This window comes from Trichogramma pretiosum, unplaced genomic scaffold (genome assembly GCF_000599845.2).
Source record: "Trichogramma pretiosum strain Unisexual culture from Peru unplaced genomic scaffold, Tpre_2.0 scaffold16, whole genome shotgun sequence".
NCBI lineage: Eukaryota > Metazoa > Arthropoda > Insecta > Hymenoptera > Trichogrammatidae > Trichogramma > Trichogramma pretiosum.
In genome coordinates, this window is record NW_019641647.1 from 1050317 (window position 1) to 1071120 (window position 20804).

A 20804-nucleotide genomic window follows, 5' to 3' on the forward strand; every position below is an offset into this window, starting at 1 on the left:
AGCTCACGTGTGCTTTTGCAGTTGTTTACTTGCAGTATATACTCTAGTTTACTTTGGCCATCGTTCTTACTCCCTATTTCCTTAGCCACGCGCTAGCTGAACAACTTTCTCGTTCACGTGAATGAACGCATACGTGACGCGGAATGAAATACGACGATTTGGACCCGAAGAAAATGACGAGGAGATAAGAATTTGTTGGGGGAGCTGTACACGTTCGATGCTGATGATCCTTGGAATGAAAACATTCTTTTTTTTTCATAACTTCAGCAGCTGAAACGAAAGTGCGACGTTCCAATGTAAGAAAGTATCATTATTTTTATAAAAACTGAGATTTATTTCTTTAGATCCGTATATCGCAGTGCAGATATTTTCACTCCATTATTTCCTTAGTCACTATCTTAAATATTTATTTTAAGCGCTTTTTATTATTTGAGTAGAGTAACACTTGTTATCTGTAATTTGTAATTGTTTCGTTTTGTCTTACGTAGCCAATTGCTTATTTGAGAATATGAATGAAATGATTTCGGCCCTTAGTAAAGAAAATGAAGTTATCCAAATAGGTATTATATACGATCGATGCTCGCAATAGGTCCGCGAAATGATTGAAATAACCGATGCGCGTCCAGTCGCAGCAGTAGCAACAGCAATAGAGGCAGCTGTTCGCGCAACTAATCGGGAGAAAAGAGAAACGTGCAGATCGCGCCTAATAGACGGCCATTATGTACAGGTACACATGCATGTGTGTATGCTATGTGGGCTTGTGTGCAGCCATTCTCAGCCTCATCAGCGAGCTCATAATACAGGCCGAGCACACGCGCGGAAGAGTCAACATTGTACGCGGTATATAGCCGTCGCCCGCGCTCGTGATTAGCAAGCCTGTGCACGCACACAGACACACACCTACACACACACACACACACCCAAGCTTATAGCACGTTCGGTCGCGCGAGCTCAGCGATATACGCACAATGGATAATGCGCGTAATATATACGCACGCAGCAAGTCCTCGTGCGGCTTTTTGCATTATGCTGTATATGCTTCGCACGACTCGCGGAATTTCATTGATTTTCCAACTCGTACGCGCGCCGAATGCGCGCTTCTATATCGTATACGTATATTGTGTACACCTGCACGTAGCGAGCATTGAAATAACTCGTGCCCAGACTTTTCAGCTATAAAGCTGCAGGCGAAGTCGGAGCTGATACGCACGCAGCGCTGCGTTATTAGAGAATCTGACAATTTTATCGATTACTAAAAATTAACGGCTTATTTCGACTTTCTAAATAAATTATAAAAGCTTGTACGATATTTGTATAATATCATTTTTGGAGAAATTATTTTATTTTTGCCTATGTTAACAAGACCTCAACATTTTATGTTCGGTAATTATTCAATTCAATTACTTCGGCTAAGATATTAAATGCTACAATCCAAATCAGCGAAATTTTGAGCTTTTTAAGTCTGAGCTAGGAGAAAAATCCACGAAATTTCATACAGGTAGGTAAGAGTGGCTGGTTGCATGATAAGTTTGATGATTGCATACTAAAATACATTGTTATAGCTTACTTCGTGTACCAATTACAACGTAGGCTCGAATATTTTTAGTCCACATAGATGACGGACGTTAAGACGTAAACCTACACACACGAAGACATTCATACTTGACTAGATGCAAAGTGCTAATCGAAAGTATAATCAGTTATCAGAGTGTACAAGCAGTTCTTTACACCGAAAAAATGAGAAAAATTTAAAAAGGGCTAAACTGTTTTTAAACACACTCCCACTCCCACTATAAATCAAAACAGCCAGAACAGTAGGTGATTGAAATAGCCATCGAAATATGAAGAAAGAGACAAGAATTAAATATTACCGGCGAAGACGAAGAGGATGAGATGACGACTCAGAACAATTATCTCATTCTTGCATAATTATCACGTGTAAAAATTGTAATTCATCAATGCCCTTGCTCCTTGTAGTTTTATATTTCATTCGACCAAAATTATTTTTCTGCGACGAAAATGGAATTGAAATGATTTATTTGCGATGTTTGAACTTCTACTGTACGCGTGTTCAACATCACACGGTAACGCTCTATTAAATTTGATTGAACATTTATGTTAAGGTTCACTGGTATTTATTTGAGATTCATACTTTTGCTGGTAAATCGAAAACTATAGATGTAGCTATAAATAATGGCTTATTACCGTATATTAAAGAAGTACTATTTATTACCATATTACGAATGTAAGTTAAAATTACACTCTAATACAACAGCGACGAGTCGCTGTTTTTTAATTGATGATTCCATTTCACATTCTTTATTGTTTTTATACCAGAAAATTCAATTGCTCAGAACAACAGCGCCAAGAAAACTTATACAGAAAAATTTTCTGCTTTCATTGTAATGAGAGAATCACATGGAATTTTCATAAAAATTATTTAATTTTTTACTTATTTTCTTTTTCCTAACAGTTATATGTGAAAAAATTCAACGCAGCTACATTGTTTTCACTGAATAAACATAAATTTTTATTGAAGTATTTTCTCATTAGAGAAATATAACTAACTAAAAAGTTTACTTTTTTTTAGATCCAGCAGTTATTAAAATATTCTCGGAACGAGTTTTATTGAAAAAATGTAAAGGGAAATCATTAAAAAAGAAAAAAATCCGAGAAAGAAAAACATATTTTGCTATTAAAAATGAATGCAAGCTCGCGCACAGTAAGCAATAATGCGCCAATCAGTTCACGGAAAGATTGTTCGCTAAAAAATTACATCTCCATCGTGCCAATCTGTTGGAAAAGTCCATCTAATGAAGCACATATTTCACGTAGCTCGACGCGCAGCCGTACACGTAGCGAGCTTTCGAAAAAGTCTCATTACTTAAGAATCTCTATTCTCGTAGGCTATCCAATACATAAAGCACTTAACGCAGCAGTTTTTTATCCGAAAGAGCATCGGTATAGCGACGCGCCGAGGATGCAGAGACTCTCGCAAGGCCTGCAAATATATAGGAGAAAAGCCTTGAAGAATACGAGCTGGCGTATACTTGATTTTAATATGCAATTTCACGCTCACTGGGCCAGCTCGTGGCGTGCGACAGGCGCAGCAGCAGCAGCAGCCTCGGCATCTATCGCTTTTCGCTGGGAACTTGCAGCTAGCTCGTGGGTGTATGTATGCGCATACGTGTGAGTGCATCTCTTTTCTTCTTACTTCTTCCATCGTTCGAGTCTTTTCAAAAAGCTTGAGTTTATATGCACACGTATAGATATATATTTAACGCGCCTGACACACGAGTGATAGACTCACTGCTGCCGCTGTTATATACGCGGTGCACACGTAGTCTTTGGGGAGTAAGCTATAATATGAACGGTCGTTCACGCATACAGCTCCGTTATATACCGAATATAATGCACATGTGTGTGTGTGTGCGTGTGTGCGTGTGTGTGTGGCGGGCAACATTTTCTAAAGCATTGTATGTGTGTTCGAAGAGACAAATTCATGTAAGCGAAGGATGGACGTGCGAAGGGAGAGAGAAAGAGAGTTCAATGTTCTGAATATACACTTGCGCATATTTGCATACGCGGATAGTAGGGCATACATATTAGGCAGACTTATTCAATATTTCAACGTTTTCGTAGAGCAGAAAAACAGAGATAAGCTCTATGTGGAAAAATATGAAATAATAACGGAATTTGCAGGTAAACCATTTTTAAGTTTGTTTTGAATTTATTTTAAATTGAAGTTATTAATTTGTTACGGATTTTATCATTCTTGATAGATAAAAACTATAAAAAATTTAAAATTTGAAAGTAGATATTTTTCGGTAATCTAGTTCTTGTCCGGGCCTAATTCTGTGTTCTAATAACATTTGATTTTATGATGATTAAGGGTATCCCTTATGCCTATAAAAAATAATATTCGTTTCCAAGAGCGCCACAAGTCACCGCTTCGAAAACAATGTGTTCATATTCGTGGGTAAATCCAATCCGATCATGTCTGACGCGTTTGCGAAAAATTACTTGCCGAAAAGAAAGTAAAAAAGCAAGCCACTGTACCGACACGTTGCACACAGCCACGCTCACGTACACCCTAGCATACGGAATGTACTATAGTCCTGCATAGCAGCGTAAGTCGAGAGGCGAGAAAAAAAATAAATTTTCGTAATCCGCGAGCGAGCGTATGGCTTTATATATACAGCAGTGTGAAAAAGGAATAAGAAGAGGAACGAGGCCCGAGGGCGCGAACTTAATTGTACTCGGCTTGTGCTTTCTTTCCTTACTTTCTATATGCGTATGTGCGGGTATGTACACACATCTATTCTCACACATACGCAAGCACATACTCACGCTCATTCTTTGGTCGTCTTTCACCCTCTTATCTAACGCGGGAGCTCCTGACGTATATACACCCGTCGTCGTCTTCTCGCTTTTACACACAGTTATAAGCTGCAGCCACGTATGTATGTATATACAAGGAATTTCATTCTTCCTTATTCGCGCACGAATTTATTTCGACCTTTCATATTACTCCAAGCGTGGCTCTTTATTTTTTTTCCAGCTTTGCTTGTAAAAATTATTATAAAATAACTTATCCAAGCGTACACTGAGGCAAAAGTTGTGCTTATTTGTAAAAGTTGTCTAGTCGAATTCGTTTTTGAGGCCACTTTTCAGACTGAATGTTTTAACGGTATGATATTTGCATTAAAAGTATTATTTTTTAGCTAGAAATGTTCAAAAAATTGTGAAATGTTTCGAGTCTGCTTCAATTTATCGTGAAAGTCTAGTTTTGACAAAAAAAATTTTAATTTCTTCGTTTCGTTCATGAAGGATTTGCCTAAATTCAGCCCTTTGAACCGTTGAAATGACTGAAATGTTACGGTTTTTTTATAATTTAAAAAATACATTTAAAATTTTAATTTAATTTTTTTCGATCGTAGACGATAGCTACGTTTTGCTATAGGCACTGCATTTTTTCTGATACTCTTGTCGCTCGTTTCGTAAAAATCATACCTAACAAAGCTTTACCAACGAGCTTGATGCAATAAATTGAATTTAATTTACTTTAGATACATATGCGCATTTGTGTACATGGAAAAAGTAAGAAAAAAAGTCATGTACAAAGAATAACTTTGCCGCTGTGTGGCTAAAAAAAAGCTTATCTTTATATCTGCGTTCTATATTTCGAAATCAGCGTTCCTCTTATTCAGCATAGAACTCTTGTATCAAATTCTCAACTTTTGCAAAAGTCTCGTCACGCGTGTGGGCTGTGCACTGCAAAGCTCCGAGCTAGTAGTGGTACGCAGAAAAAGCCCGCTGTCCTTCTCTACTTTTGCAATAACACGAGCGTAAATATCAACTCTACCTTCCTTTATCCCGAGATCTTGGCGTGCTCGCGCTCCTCAAGACTCGCTCGTAATTTTCTCGAGGTCTAACGCCCGCGCGCGTACCGGTGCCGACTGCCGAGTAAAAATAGAGTTTTTGTATCTGTGTACGTGTGTGAGTACTACAGTGCAGCAAACCTTCACACGTATGCGCGCTCATATATATACCCGCGTGTGTGACGGCTGCTGCAGTGCGAGCAAGTTGCGCGAGCTTTCCCATATCTCGTCTCTTTTTCTCGCTTTAAAAAAGAACAAGAGTTTCGTCTCTTCAAAGCGCGACTCAAAGTTTTGCACGCTCAAAAAAGGTTGGAGTAAAGACGATCGTCGTCGGGACTGAACAAAAAAAAAGGAAAAAAAGAAGTGGAATGCTGAGCGAAAGAAACAGCTCGTAAGATCTATGAAATACAGCGGGTGCAAGGCTCAACGACAAAAATACAAAATCGTTCATCGAAACCTTGTTCGACCCCTGTCACTGATTTTCAATTAAAAATGATATGTGTAGATCATGGCCGATAACAATACAGCTGCTTTTAAAGACATGTCAGGTATTATGCTAGGAAATAATAAGCTCGGATGGAATTTTCTCTTTTTTGCATCATCAACATTTAATTATACATTAAAGTGCAGCCACCCACGGGCTTTGCGCGCATTATCATAACTGCGGAAGCTTTAATGAAGAAGTCTAATGAAAAGATGCAGAAGATAATTGAGAACAAAGTGCGATAAGGAAAGAAACGAGTAATACAAAGTTAGGGATAATATACAACTGGCTGTATGTACAAGGGTGACGGAAGCAGAGAGAGAAAGAGAGAAAGAGGAGTAGGAGGACGGAAGGGAGGAGAAAGATAATGCAAAGCTGAATGCCTTGAGAAGCAGACAAGCTGGTGTATGTATGGGAAAAGGGGTACAAGAAGCTGCGAATCTATATAACAGGCTGAGAAAACGAAGAGAGAAGGGGTGGAGAAAGAAGGTGGGGGAAGCTAACGGGAAAACGTAATTAGAACTGACGATTGTGCAAGCGAACTTTTATCGGCTGCAGACAATTATCGTAAAGCACTTTTCGCTAGTGCGGCCGGATCGCGCAGTAACAGCAGCAGCAGCAGCAGCGGCAGCGGCAGCAGTGGCGTACACGCGGCAATAATAGTATAGCAGGCTGCTTAATCGCAATTGGCTGTAGCTTTCATTTGATGCGAGCGAGCGCGTAAACGAAGCGAAAAAAGAATGCCCCTCCCCATCATTGGCTCTAATCCTTTGAACAGCTCCCGATCTAATGAGAAATAATTGGTCAGTTATTAAGTTTTTCAAGGCGAAAACTCGCAAGCTCGGAATAAATGTACGTGTAAATATTTATAGATTCTTGTAATTTCACTCGAGAGATATTACTTTTGCTCGATCCTGATTCCCATTGTCATGTTTCCATCGGCTTCAGTGATATCATACCAAAGACGAGAGATGGTTATTTTTTACAGTGGCATGTTATAGATTGTACGTATACGTTACGCGTACGTTAGCGTTTTAGAAAGAGGAAAAAAGACGGAGTACGAGCTGAGCTACAAAGGAGAATGTAATCGAGTATACATTATCCAACGAGTCAGCTCTCGCGTTATAGAAAAGACGAGCCAGGCGCGCAATCGGGTCGGTCATGCAAAATTTCGATATCGTAAAGATCATCCGCCGTACTGGCGCAGCTATAGATGTTCAATGGTATGCACTTATACGTATACATATAGATGGGGAGTAAGCCAAGAGAAAATTCCGACCGTTCGAAAGTGCTGCGCTTTTAATTTCGCATTACGACATCATTACCGTTGAGCGCTTCGCGGACGCTTGCGTAGGGCGCAAGGTGTACGCGCCATCTCTCGCAGCAGCACAGCCCCGACGATCATCCGAAATCACTTCGGCACAACTGCCAGTCCCGCGCGCGTCTATACACGAATTGCTATCTATATGGATGGTATATATATCGCCAGCGGGCACAAAACTACGTTCTTTTTTTCTCTTCGCTACCCGCAGTCAGTATAGTAGCGCGGCTGTCGCGTGATCGCTCCGTATAAAAAGGATCAAGCTGCTCGACTCTTCCGTTTGGCTCGTTAAAATCTCGGTTTACATAGGCTGGCAGAGGGCAAACGTCGAAACGATAAAGTGATTCGCAGGCAAGCGAGAGAGAGAGAGAGAGAGAGAGAGAGAGAGAGAGAAACTTGTATTAGTAGATATACTAGGGAGACGTGGCAGGAGGGCAATGTCATTGCGCCAAATTGTGCAGTTAGACGTGCGTCGATCAGACTAGTAGTTTGTATCTGTCTCTCTCTCTCTCTCTCTCTAGCTTTCTGTTGATTCGCCGACGCAGCGGAAATCCAGGCAGCGAGACAGTATATACTTTGCCACTCGCGCGCAAGCTTTGGAATAGCGAACGATACAGTATACGCTCTCTCGCTCGCACAGCTTTTTGCTCTATCTATGTGTAGCAGCAGCAGCAAACCGAGCGACTGCGTGGAAAGGGTTTGATGCCTAACAAGGGATAACCTTGTTAGAACTCACTGGACTCGCTTTCCTAGCCTCGCTCTTTCTCCTTCTATATGTACTCGCGTTCAGTGTGTGTTTTACAAGTTAAGAATTAGGTTGATTAGTATCAGAAGATACTGCAAAGGAGACCTATAAGCTGCTAGTTCTGTATGGCAGCAGTTGCTGCCGCCCAGGCACACACACACATACACACACACGCATATAATATATAAGTGAGAGTTGTCATATCGTAGAAGCAGCGTCACAACTCAAGCTTTCGAGATGTGTACAAATATATGTATGAATTTTTCTTCGCTAGTCACGTTGCGATGACTTTCCTACTATTATCTTCTTCTCGTGATTCTTGGTGCTGCCTATGGGGCTGTCCTTTTTCATCTCGTCGTGACGCGCGTGCGTTTTTTTCAGCGAGTGCACGCGGCAAAAGAGCTAGAGCAGAGGCGCCGAACCATGCGAGCTTGCACACTGCATGCGCACCAAAGAGTCAGATCTCGCACAACGTAGGAAACGGAGTCTGGAAAGCTCGCAAGCCCGAAGACATAGCGCGTATCTTTTTATGTGTGTGTGTGTGTGTGTGTGTGTGTGTGTGTGTGAGAATTGTATGACTTTCTCACGTGCGTCGGGTTACAAGCTTGGACGAGCAAAAGGCTCTAGCCAGCCAGCTAGCCAGTTGCAAGCTCGGAGCAGAAAAGCTTGGAAACGAGAGAGAAGAAAAAATAGTGGCCGCGTCGTCGAGCGCGTCCCTAAATGGAGAAAGGTGTCATCCGAGGATTTTGGCCATGAGGGATTTCGCGATTGTGCCGCGTCGCAGGCGGTAGCTAGACACTAGCTGCTCTTCGAGAACGACGTCTGCGCAGACGGCGAGATCTCCTTTTACGACGTCGCGCCTATAGTGCCACGTATAAGCAGCAGCACCAGCCATACCGGCTTTTGTCGCAGGAATATAAAAGATGCCATTTAGCTTTTGTGCGATCAAGTATTCGCGCGTCGATAAATAGACGCGACTGCAGCTCGAGCCACGCATTCATTTTTCAATTTCAAGCTCCCCGAATTAGGCATATATTTCCTTTCTACACATGACTCTGAGATGTATCGCTCGATAGCATGCTCATTTATATATCGATTGCATATTTATTTCTTATTGAAGCTCATACGCCAACGTCAATCGAGATTATTTTCGTGGTCTTAAAAATCTTTCCTGCGTTTACATAATATATTGTGACAATTGTCCCAGCAACTGACTTCTATTTTTGGCTATGTTGCATAAGTTTACTGGTATTCTAAGTTCTTAACGTTGTAGCGCTATCGAAATGTGATGCGTATGTTCATTGATGTAAGATAGTGTATGTCACTTGGGCGAGGCACAAACTCTTAAGATAAAAGCAGAAATGCGTCTAAGACTCGCGTCTCGGCGATAGAAAAGGAGATAAGATTTAAACGAGATGCATGGCTTGCACATAATTTGCAAAATGATAGTCCTGGTACCTGTAACTAAAATGTAGTGTTGCACTTGGTCTCGAGCTATCGGACTCTACTGTAACGCACAAGGTAAAGCATAGAATGCACAAAGCTTTAAGTCTATTGGACTCTCGCGACGTAAAATAATAAATAAACAAGGAGCAAATGGGTGATAAATAGTCTGTCGGAGCAACAGTAAAATTACTACAATGAGTTTACAGCATTGTGACTTCGCGGATAGTGAAAGCAAGATGAGGCGAAAATGATCGTCGGAGTAAGGATCTTGGCTAGTGCTGCCTGATAGGTGTGTGATTTGTGTTCTATACATAGTGTATATGATTGGATCAGTGATTCCTGTATAGTTGACTAGAGGTCTTGGGCGACTGAGATTGGATTAAATTTCTAACGAGATAAGTAAGTAAAAGATAAGGCAAGCTAGATTTTCGTGTAAAGATTATTTGAGGAGTCAGATGTGCAGGTGTACCATCCAAGTTTTTAGATCATGATTGTCAGGTATTTGACGCGAATCGACGCTCGCGACTCACTTGGCGGTGGCTCCGAATCGCTAATGAAATATCATCGAACGTAAGCTGGCCGGTTGCCCCTCAAATAAATTACCGTCAGGAGATGGAGCAAAGAGAATTCGTCAGCCCCCTTAACTCGCAACATAAACGCATAGGTTGCCGAAGGAAGCAGACATTGCACGGTATACGCGTATATTAAACGCTGAAGCTTACAAATGACGCAAAGCCGGCATAGCTGCGCACCTGCACGCTCGCGCACGCTAATGATGACCTCGGTGCGGCTGCGCGTACGGCGCGCAGAAATTCATTACTCAAGAATGCGCGCGTTTTTCTTCCGGCTCGACTGACACAAATTTAATTAATGGTCGTGCAAACAACAAAATCGCGCCGGCGCGGCCCCAAAATTAAGCTTTTTCGCTGGCTGCAAGCTCGAGACGAGCTGCGAGTTGCTCGCACACTGCCGAGACATTATCTATGTGTATTACACTCGCGGCGCGCGTCTACATAAGCGCCGCAACGTTGAGGTGTAACTATATATTGTGCGCTGGGGTAAGCCTTGCGCGAACAAGCGAGCGCGTAGCGTCAGGAAATTACACGTCCTTCCGAATCCCAAGTCCAAAGGTTTGGGGGGGTTTCACCGAGTTCGTGTGTGTGTGTGTGTGCGTGTGTACACGGGGCTGCACGAATATACACAAGGCTGCAGTCAGATCCCGACGAAGTGTCATATACATGTATGGTATATAGCTCGAGCTCGCGCGATACAGTTCACGGAGGCATGCCCGACACTGCAGAAATTATCAATGTCTTTCCGGGCGTCGAAATTTCAAGCTCGATGGTTATACACACGCGTAGCGTAGTCTGACGAGGAAACGAGTAGCGGTGTAGAGGGAGTTCCGCGCGCTCATTTGTATCTTCGTTAACGTTTTTATTCGTGCGGATGGAGCACTCGTACGTGAATCGAATTCCATCGCGTGCACAGAGCAAAGCGAGGAACGCCTGAGATGTGCACTGCGTTCTAGAGTATAACGTGTATATCGATAGGGGATTCGCGATAACCGCCTCTATACCTGCACATGCGCGTACACACACATACGCACATCTCATGACTTAACCATACAGCCAGTATAGATATATATTAATGTGGTTTGACTGTGTACGTACATGCAGGAAATAGAAATCGTCGGCTGCTCGTTTGGAGCAGGCTATGCATACACGAGGATCGTTGTAAAAAGCTCAACGAGATACGCCGATACGCTCTCTGTACGTACAGCGTACGTATACATGGCTCGAGCCAACTTTCTGACTTTCAATCTTTCTCTAGCTCTCTCTCTCTCACTCCCTAGCACACAATCGAATTTTATTATTAAGTTTTTGCTCAGTCTTCTCGAAACGAATTGCACTGCGAGCGACAGCCGTACGTGCTTTTGGCTTCAGTTCAACCGTTACTCACAGCTGCCTGTAGATTTCAATTTTTTTTTTCTCTCATTCAACTGTGCATGTACTTGTGTGGCTCTGTGTGTGCATGGTTTTCGATGCTGTGCAATACTTGTTCGCGAGACATAATCGTTGGCTAAATACGGAAAACAGTGAGTTGAACGTGTTCGGAGAGAAAAACGCGCTGCAACGATAGCGATCGTAATTGAAGCGACGCGACGTTTCTTCCACTTGCGCGGATGCTTAGCCCAGCTCCCGGAGCTTTTGACGAGCCTTTTATTTCGCTACTATAACGCGCGTCCTCGCTGTTGATGCTGGTTTTGTGCATCATCTCTCAGCTCGCGTCTCATTTCTTTTTGATTTGACAAAATTCCAAAGTAAGGAAAAAGAAGGAAAGTCGAGCGCGTAGTGAGGCTGAGAGGGATGAGAGGAGAGGCTGCATGATTGAATTAAATTCCCAAGAAGTGGTTTTTCATTTTTGCAGTCTGAGATGGAATTCGCATTCTCGAGTGTGCGCGCACGAGTGTCGCGCTCGCTTCGAAAGTGGAAAGAGGAAATTTTTTATATCCCCCCCGCCCTTCCCTCTTGCCTGATGTGTCCCGCAACCGTAGTGTGACGCCCCAAGTTGTTTGCTTTTGCCGCTACTGCTGCACGCTAAGAAAATTGATTTTTGTCACTCTTACTTCTCTCCGTTCGTATTTATAAGAATTGAACCGCAGGCACGTGCATCGCATTCCGTCATGGAAGAAAATTAAGCTTCCTCGATACGTTCGACACTCGAGTGCTGTAAGTTCTTGGCTCGCGCGGCTACGTGTCGTTCCCGTCTGCGTCTCTCCCAATTACGCAAGCGTATAATGAAGATTGTAGCTCGATTTCCAAATTTCCTTTTCCCTGGGCTGACTCGTTAGAATTATACGAGGCTGCGCTGAGGCGACAGCTCGGTTAGGCGAATCAAGTCCCATGGCCACGCGAGCGAATGAGCGCCAGCGTTTTCGTTTAAGATTAATTATCTCAAGGAACAAGACAAGCTCCGCCTGTCTCTCTTTCTCTGTATATGCAAGTAAGAGCGAGAGAGTCTCAACCTGTGTGTGCGTGTGACTATGTATAAAGTTCCGTGGTCTTGTCTCTGGCTGGCAGAGCCGCACACAACTCAGCCAGGCTGCAATTGGAACTAGCAAGCAAGTTGCAGGGCAAACCTCTGCTTCTAATAATCATCTCTCTCTCTCTCTCTCTCTCTCTCTTTTACTCGCGCTGCCTCTTGCTCCCGAGCACACCCACACCACTCGGTCCTCAGTTCTCTCCTCTCTCTCTCTCTCTCTCTCTCTCTCTCTCTGTTTCTCTTTCTCTCTGCTCTGTGTGCAGCGCTAGTTTGGTCTTTCTGTAGACACCCATAGTGAGGTTCTATAACGGTCCAGGAATTAATCGAGCTACAGTCGAGTAGAGTGAGAAAAACACCATAGGAAACAGAGTCGAGACATATTCGATGAAGATGCTGCGAAAGAACAATGAATCGCTCGCTCCTACGTCGATTGTCATTTGATTTACTTATGATAAAGAGAAAGAGAGATCGGTTAACGCTTGACAATTTGACTCTCGTTGGCTCTGCGCAAGTTTAAAACATCCTCGTCCAAGTTGATAAATCCAGTTGAGTCGAGCATTGGTGGATCCCATGATACAGCCATCAGGTCAAACAGTCGAGTGTAAAAGTCAAAGCTCTAAGCCGCCGATATCACTCCTAGCACTTACTCAAATCCAGCAAGTATCTTGCTCGTCTGGCTTTATGTATAGCTTCTATCTCTTTTACACCGTGTGCGCATCTCCTAAATCTAGAAAAGTCTTTCTCTCTCTTTCCGTAAGGCATCAGCCGCTTAAGCCGAGGTCAGCCGCACTATCGCTGGTGTATAATATATATATAGCGTTTTATACACAAGCTCCGTAACTTGACCCGATCGCGACTTGGGCTTTCTCTGTGTGGCCAAATGTATATAAATATACCTTCACATGCAAGGCGTGGTGCGTCGCGACTGGCTATTTCTCACTTGTACTCTGCTCTTATATACGCTCATCCTGGCCGCCATTGCCACCGAGCGCGCAGACTAAAAACCGCTTAATTAATCCTCGAAAGTTGAGCCTCGCTAATTGCGAGACTGCGCGATGTTGCGGCCTCGGAAGGATATTAAACAGTACTAAATCTCGTAGGCTCTCGGCATCAGACTCGGCTCGGCAGTGCAAAGGCGCACACACATAACCCGGTCTACGTACTGGAGCGCGCGCGGATACTTCGGAGGATTACACGTGGCCCAAGTCCTCAGGACTGCTTTCGCGCACCCATGGTAATTAAATTTTTCTTTTTACCAGTTTGCATGGGCGCGCGTAGTTTTATGCACGATAATCGCTCAATGGCTGATCGATGAAGTCAGTTTATATCCGATAAAAATTCTTGCCCCTCGACTCGTGCCTTTGAAGTTTACTCGAGCTGCTCCTTGAGAAGGTCAATCGTCGGTGGCAGCCTCGCATACTATAAAGTGCAGCCCTTAAAAACGGTCACTTTTAATTGGTCTGGCAGTTGCTCAAATTCTACGGCATACTTGGCTCGCACGATTATAAGCATCGATTGACTCTCGAGTAAAACCGAGCCGGCATAAGTTTTCTAATCAGTCGTAGTCGTAGTCGTCGACGGGGGCTTTATGCCCTTGCTTCGACGCAGCCAACTTTATATACACATACTTTTAGACGCGTTAATAAGCACGAGCCGGCAATATTGGATCTCCGTGTTATACTTTATATAACGTACAGTTTACAACGACTCGAAGCGAACGTCAAATGTAGCCCAGCAGCGCTAGTATCAGCGGCAGTAGCAGCGCACACCCTTGGACCAATTAATATTTCAATTCGAACTTTGGCGCAAGTTGAAAATCGGGCAAAGCGGGACAGGAGGGCTCGATAAGGCGAAAGAGCAGAAGAAGCCGAAGAGCACAGCGCGCGAATCTGTAACGAGTTTCGATAGAGAGGCAGAGCTGCCGTCTCTGCTGCTCCGTTCACTTCGATAAATCGACCGATAAACGCTGATATCTAAGTTTATATACTGACTCAAGTTTCTTTGCTTGACTTTACCTACATATATATACATACAAGTAGATACATTTTATTTCGTTCGATTTAACTTTGCTGTACCGTTAAATATTAATTTTTCGTAAAGAGTCGATTTTCTCAAAGTTCGAATCTGGAAATTCGACCCGATAAGTCAAGCCAAGTGAGCTGCGGTACAGAATTTATGGCCGATGAAATTTGACCGTCCAACTTTAAGTGATGATTTACGCTCCAAGAGGACATTGGACGATCTTGATGTAAATTCTTTAATGAACGTGCACCGATACATTTCGAATAAACTCAATCCTTAAGTTTCTCAAATGTCAGCTTTATCGAAGGCAAGTTGTTTTGTTAAATTCACTTTTAATTAGATTCGTTTTTTTTATTGTTCCTGCAATCCTTTTTTTATCGATATAATTTTCAAGTGATATTTTTGATGTAAGATATGTGGTCCCGTACGAAGATACTATTATCTTGTAGTGCTCGGTTATGGTTTGTTTGTAAACTGTATACTATTGTCAGTTAAAAGAAAACAAAAAAGGCGATCAACGACAAGTATCGTTAAAGTCGACGCGCGTTACTCGTTGAAGAAAACGACAAATGCCATTATTTCGTGCCCTTGCCGAGAGAAAGAGAAAGAAGAGTCTCTTAAAAACTTGGCCCGGTCAAGAGACAATGTTTCTATCCACTTGCGCTCGAAGATGAAAACGCTTTGATAGACTAGAGCTGCAGCGTGAGTTATCAGATTGTCGGTTGCTTCTACTATTCTCCCTCTCTTTCTCCCTCTCTTCTCGTTCCCTCTTTACTGTATAGCTATAACGTACTTTTGGGAGGCAAAGTTTTTATTTGTTTTAAGAGGCAAGGAAAGAAGATAACTACAGAAACCGCAGCAGTTTCGGAAACAAATTTTTTTCTCCACACCTGCATGAGCGATTTACTCTCGATGTCTACGATGCCATTACTATTATGAGAGGTTTTAACGATTGCCTTTTTGCAAAAAGTGAGGAGTGTGAAAAAAAAAATTAAAAATAAATTCGAGAAACTAGTTAGAAGTGCGCGAGGAGTTGCCACAAAGTTTACACGCGCATCATATAGAGCAATAAATAAACAGCCTTAGCTAAGGAGCTCAAAATGCTTCGGGCACCATAAAAGCTATTCTCATGGCGTCTCGTTAAATTATTGCCTAATTGCGGACGCTCTCTAGTGCGTTACGACTGCGCCCGTGCACACACGTGCACCGACCTACACGCATGACATCGATGCACTTGTGTGAGGACGCATCTCGATGTGTGTTTGTGCGTGTATTTAACGCTGTACTCGCTAATGCCTTTAGGTAAGCGCGTGTTCAAAAATATTAGCACACAAGTAAACCTGACTTCGCGATCACGTATATATTATTGTGTGCCTATGGGTGGGTGTGTGTAGTATATATGCTCTCTACGTGACGCCGAGTTATTACAACAATATTATCGCCAGTATTTACAGTCTTTTCCGGGCAGCTCCTGTGTACAAGTACTTATACATGGCCAGCTTGGCAAGTCACTTTATATACAGTGCTCCCTTGCACGAAACTGTACAGCAGCAGCAACAGCAGTTGACCGACAGAGGCGAGTAAGCCGCCAACTGTATGTAGGAACGAAATAATTGTTGTTTTGTTTGTTTAGCTTCTCGCGATTTTTCCCACTCTTCAGTTTTTTTGTACGTTTGGGAAAAACACAAAAAACAGGCCAGCAACACCTCATTCAGCTCATGTTTGACCTGATGGCTGCTTCGCGTGCGCAACGCTTCGAGGGTGTACAAAAATATTCGACTTTTTTTTCGTTGAACTCTAGCCTCCAACGAGCGAAAAGCACGAGAATAAATAAATTGCTTGTTCGTTTATCCGCTTGAAAGTGTGGGAGCTTCAGCCGGTAGCGATTAACGCTTTTGCTTTAATTATTATTATTGTACGCGGGTCGAGGTATTTAAAAAAAGAAAGAAACAATTATTCACAATCATGGGAAAAAATTTCCATTTATAATAATTTTATAAGTTATCTCGTGCCTTTTGAAATATTCTTGATCCTTTTTCTCCAAAAGTATAATGACAACTAGTCAACACAATGTACTTTTTTGATAAAAGGATCAATAATCAAGTGACAGTGAATCACAACCTATCTGAAAATCATTCGTTTTAAGGCATTAACGCGTTTTTCAAATATTAAAAGAATAAAATGTTGCACGGTAGCGCGTGCACGTCATAAATTTACAGTCGTGTAACCGAATGAATTGTGGTAATGGATTTTATTGGCCGATAATGCAGGAGGATTCGCGCATACGTAGGCAGGAAACAAAAGAGAATTGGTGCTGCGGACTTTACACAAGCACGTACGAAATCATACGTACATACGTGACTGCGTGTGTGCCATGTAGCCTGTGTATGCTAAGAGAGAATTGCGAGAGCAGGTGCGATGAAATCGATACAAAGCAAGTGTAGGATTCGACTCGCATATCTCGTTTTCGATATCAACCACACTGGAGTCACTTAGTCTCGATGCTCGCTGCTCTCGGTACTTATACGTATGTGTGTGTGTGTGTGTTCTATACATACATGTTTCAGGTACTTGCAAGTCTCTCGAGGCCACAACGGCCAGTTAGTTAAGTTCAAGAGCGCCCATCATCGCTCGGGTTACGACGTATATGCTAACTGCCCACTTGGACGATATTCTCTGATCGGGCTAATGTGGAGATAGCTAGCCGTGGCCAGATGTATATGTGGAATCGGCGACAGACACACGCGCGCATAAAAGCGCATATATATCGACGCTAAACACACGTAAGGGCTTTGCCTGCCCAAAGCTAACGATGTCGTTTCGATAAATCCCTCGCCCTTGTTTACGCTCTCGTTCGATGCGCGACGCACCTGCGACTGCATTTGTAGCCTTGGTAACCAAATCTACCAAATTTCCTCCTTGTTTTGCGGTGCCTTTGGCAATCTTCGAGCATCTCGAGAACCCCAACTACTTTATGAGTAGATATGTTAGCTATACTCTACTCGCGAACGAAAAAACAAACGAACTAGAACAAACTCGAGGAAAACTGCCAATTTCTCGTAGGTGCGCGTGCGTCGGAATTAAGTCGAGTTTTCGCACCAAACAAGCTTTACATTTCGGACGAACGTTTATTTTCTCAGGAAAAACTTTAGCAAGCTCAGTTAGTTCCGCGACTAGCTTTCTGATGGTGTACCTACACTTTTGAGCTAACATTTTCACGCGTTAGCTTGCAATTGCACTACGAATCGCTGCTTACGCAGTGTCAAGTTGGAGTTTAAGTACATTCTTCTATTCTAATGCCTCGATCTTGCAAGGTTCATCCTTACTTCTTTTTTTCTCGCGTTTTGCAGTTGTTGTAACGTCTTTACTTGAATAAATTTTGTTTTTCCTTCAATTTTCTTTAATTTTTGGTATTTATTAACGAAATTAAAAAAGTTTTTAATTTCTAGCAACGAAGCGCTTCCACAGAATCAGAAAAGAAAACTAGAGAGAGAGAGAGAGAGAGAGAGAGAGAGAGAGAGAGTCTAAAGTTTTCATACAAAATGACAAAGAGTCGTATAAAAAGTGTAAAAAGACAAATGACTAAGGAGCTCGAGTGCGCGATCGTAAATTCTTCGTTGTCAAGGAAGGGTTGACGAAGAGGCAAATTGCAGCTGCGTGCCAGTATAAGAAGTAAACATTTTAGCGACGAAAACTCAAGACATCGTCTATCCACGTACGCATCATGGCAGCAGCAGCAACAGTAGTAGCAGCAGCTCCGAATAAAAAGTTACGCAAAGTTAAGAATATATCTTTAACGCGTTCCTTGTGTAAGGGACTTTGGGTGCACGAGGTATAAGATAATTAAATTGAAGGAAGCCTGTTGGTGAAACATCTTGAATCTGTCTGCAACAAATAATAATAGCATCTGCATTCTCGAAAACTTGTAATTAATTAAACCTAAGTAGGTTGAAGAGTCCAAAAGTTCTCGTAGTAGCATCTCAACTCATCTGTGTACGTCTGTAGGTGCATATATATATACGCGCAAACTCTCAAGCTCTATATCTATATCAAATTGCGCATCTATTAGATGATTGAAACGAATGAAAGGTTAATGAAAGGAGCTACTGCAGGATATCATTTCTATCGTCGACTTACAATATTTGTATATACGTTTAAGTACAATGAAGCAAAGAGTATATACTATCTGTATATAGTTGCTGCTACTGCAATAGTACTAAAAGTCACTGAAATTCTCGTAGGCGCGCTGAGCAATTTCGCCTAAGGAATTTCAATTTTGAAGTAAATCTTCGAAGCTTCAGGACCGACTCGCGCGTGATTCAACTCTCTCTCTCTCTCTTTCTCTCTCGTGAGTACTACCCCTTTCGCCTTGAAAATCGACTTTGACTTGCTTTCTCTCTCTCACTCTTGCTTGCGCTGTAGAGCTTACTCTCTCGGCTTTTAACGAATCAGCTTTTCATTGCAGCGCATTCCGGAGCGCTCAATATCCTGACTTATGGGTGGCGTTTTAAATTGCTTTAATTTCATGAACCCGTATGTTATTTCCAACTTGTCGTTAACAGTTTTTGCATCTATAATATACCATTTTATACCGAGTGTCTATGTATATTTTTTCCTTTATAATTTTTTGAGTGTTGAAGTCTGAGCAGTTCTACTTACTATAATTCGTGGATTAATTCAAGTTGTAGTAAAAGTACACACCTGAAAAAAACGATTTAACTTATAATTATTATATAAAAGTTTTTTATTATTCAATGTTATTTAATAATAAGCTTAGCCGCTAGCCGACCCGACTACGAGACGTTAGAAAAAAAGTCGCATACTAAGATTGTCGCACATAAAAAATACTTTTTCCATTTTCTAAGAAAAAGTAACTTTCATTTTATCCACGAGTTAGCTCTAAACGAATCAAATCCTCCAGCGGAGAGAAAGCTTATCGGGCCGATCAATGCCTAGAGTGAGCGAGTATAGGACGCGGCCCTTTTATTTTCTCTCCTCTCGCGGCACTTGCCAACAGCAGCACTAGCAGCAGCTGCAACTAGCTCGCATTCCCCCAGAACTGCTCTATAAATGGCTTGGCAAAGTCTGCATGTATGTGTGTCTATATATGTGCAGTTATGCTCTGATGAGCTACACGCTTGACTGCTGAAGTGTATATGTGCGAATCTCTAAGAGAACATTTTTTCAGACACCGAGCACGATTGATTTTCAATTTTTTTTTTTTTTTGCGCGCCCGTAGTTCGTTCGGGCGCCTGCAGCGGCTCTCGTTGATACACGTGAATTTGATTTTTAAGCGTTCGCATACAGCCAGTGTGCATAGTAGACGAGCTAGCAATAGCTTTTGCTCACTTTCGCGAGCTTGTATATACATCAGATAGATTTTTGCGCGCGTTTAATTCAATAAAACTGTTGGCTAACCAAAGACAATCGGTCGAGGGGATCCCATAGTGCAGAAGTCGACAGATTTGGATGGCTCGTTAAAGCCGGAGATGTATACTCATTAAGCTCCGGGTCGCATGGACAAATGATCGTGCCGCAAGCGTGACTGGCTTCGTGAATTATACAAAACAGATATCTCGAGGATCGCTAACAATAGTGCAACACAGAACGTCGAGCCCTTGTGGCACAAGTTGCTACGGCAGCAGCAGCGCAGCTCCTTCCCAGCGTACTATATAGGGTTCAGTACGCCTCGCAATAGGATTGTCTCGATGTATATATGTAATACGCTTCTTGCTCTGCGTACGATCTCGTCTATTTTCCCAGTGGAGAGAGCAGCGACGTCGTATAGTCGTCGTTGGACCCTCGACCACAAAAGCATCCAGCGCGATTCGAGCTCAGGAAGGCCGATTAAGGAGTCGATAAATAATATTAATTGCCATGGCTTGAAGCCGCAAACCGCCTACTCCGTCCCTTGTACTGTTTTTACTCCAGCTTCCAGCTCTCTTTTCCGCCCCCGAGTTTAATCAATATCTTCGCGCGTATTACTAGTACAGTCATTATTGTGTACCTGTGTACCTATCTAAACAGGCTTTGACTTTTATACTTTTTTTCTTTGCCAACGAGTGTAAAGACATTTCCGATTTTAAGTAAAACGTTTTTATAAATATAATAAGCAAAATGAAACCAAAACACCAATTTAATCATCTGAATGGCGAAAAGATAAATTCTAATTTGATAGTTGGAAAAATAAGTTACGTTCAAATATACATACATTAGGTTTTCGGCGAAACTTTTAGTTAACTTAAGATCTCCACCGCCCCATTTCATCTGATGACTCGCACAGCAACAGTAAAAGCAGCGGCAGTGGCGTCAAATTGACAAGACAACCTTTATAATCATGGATTATGACTCAGGAGGCGACGT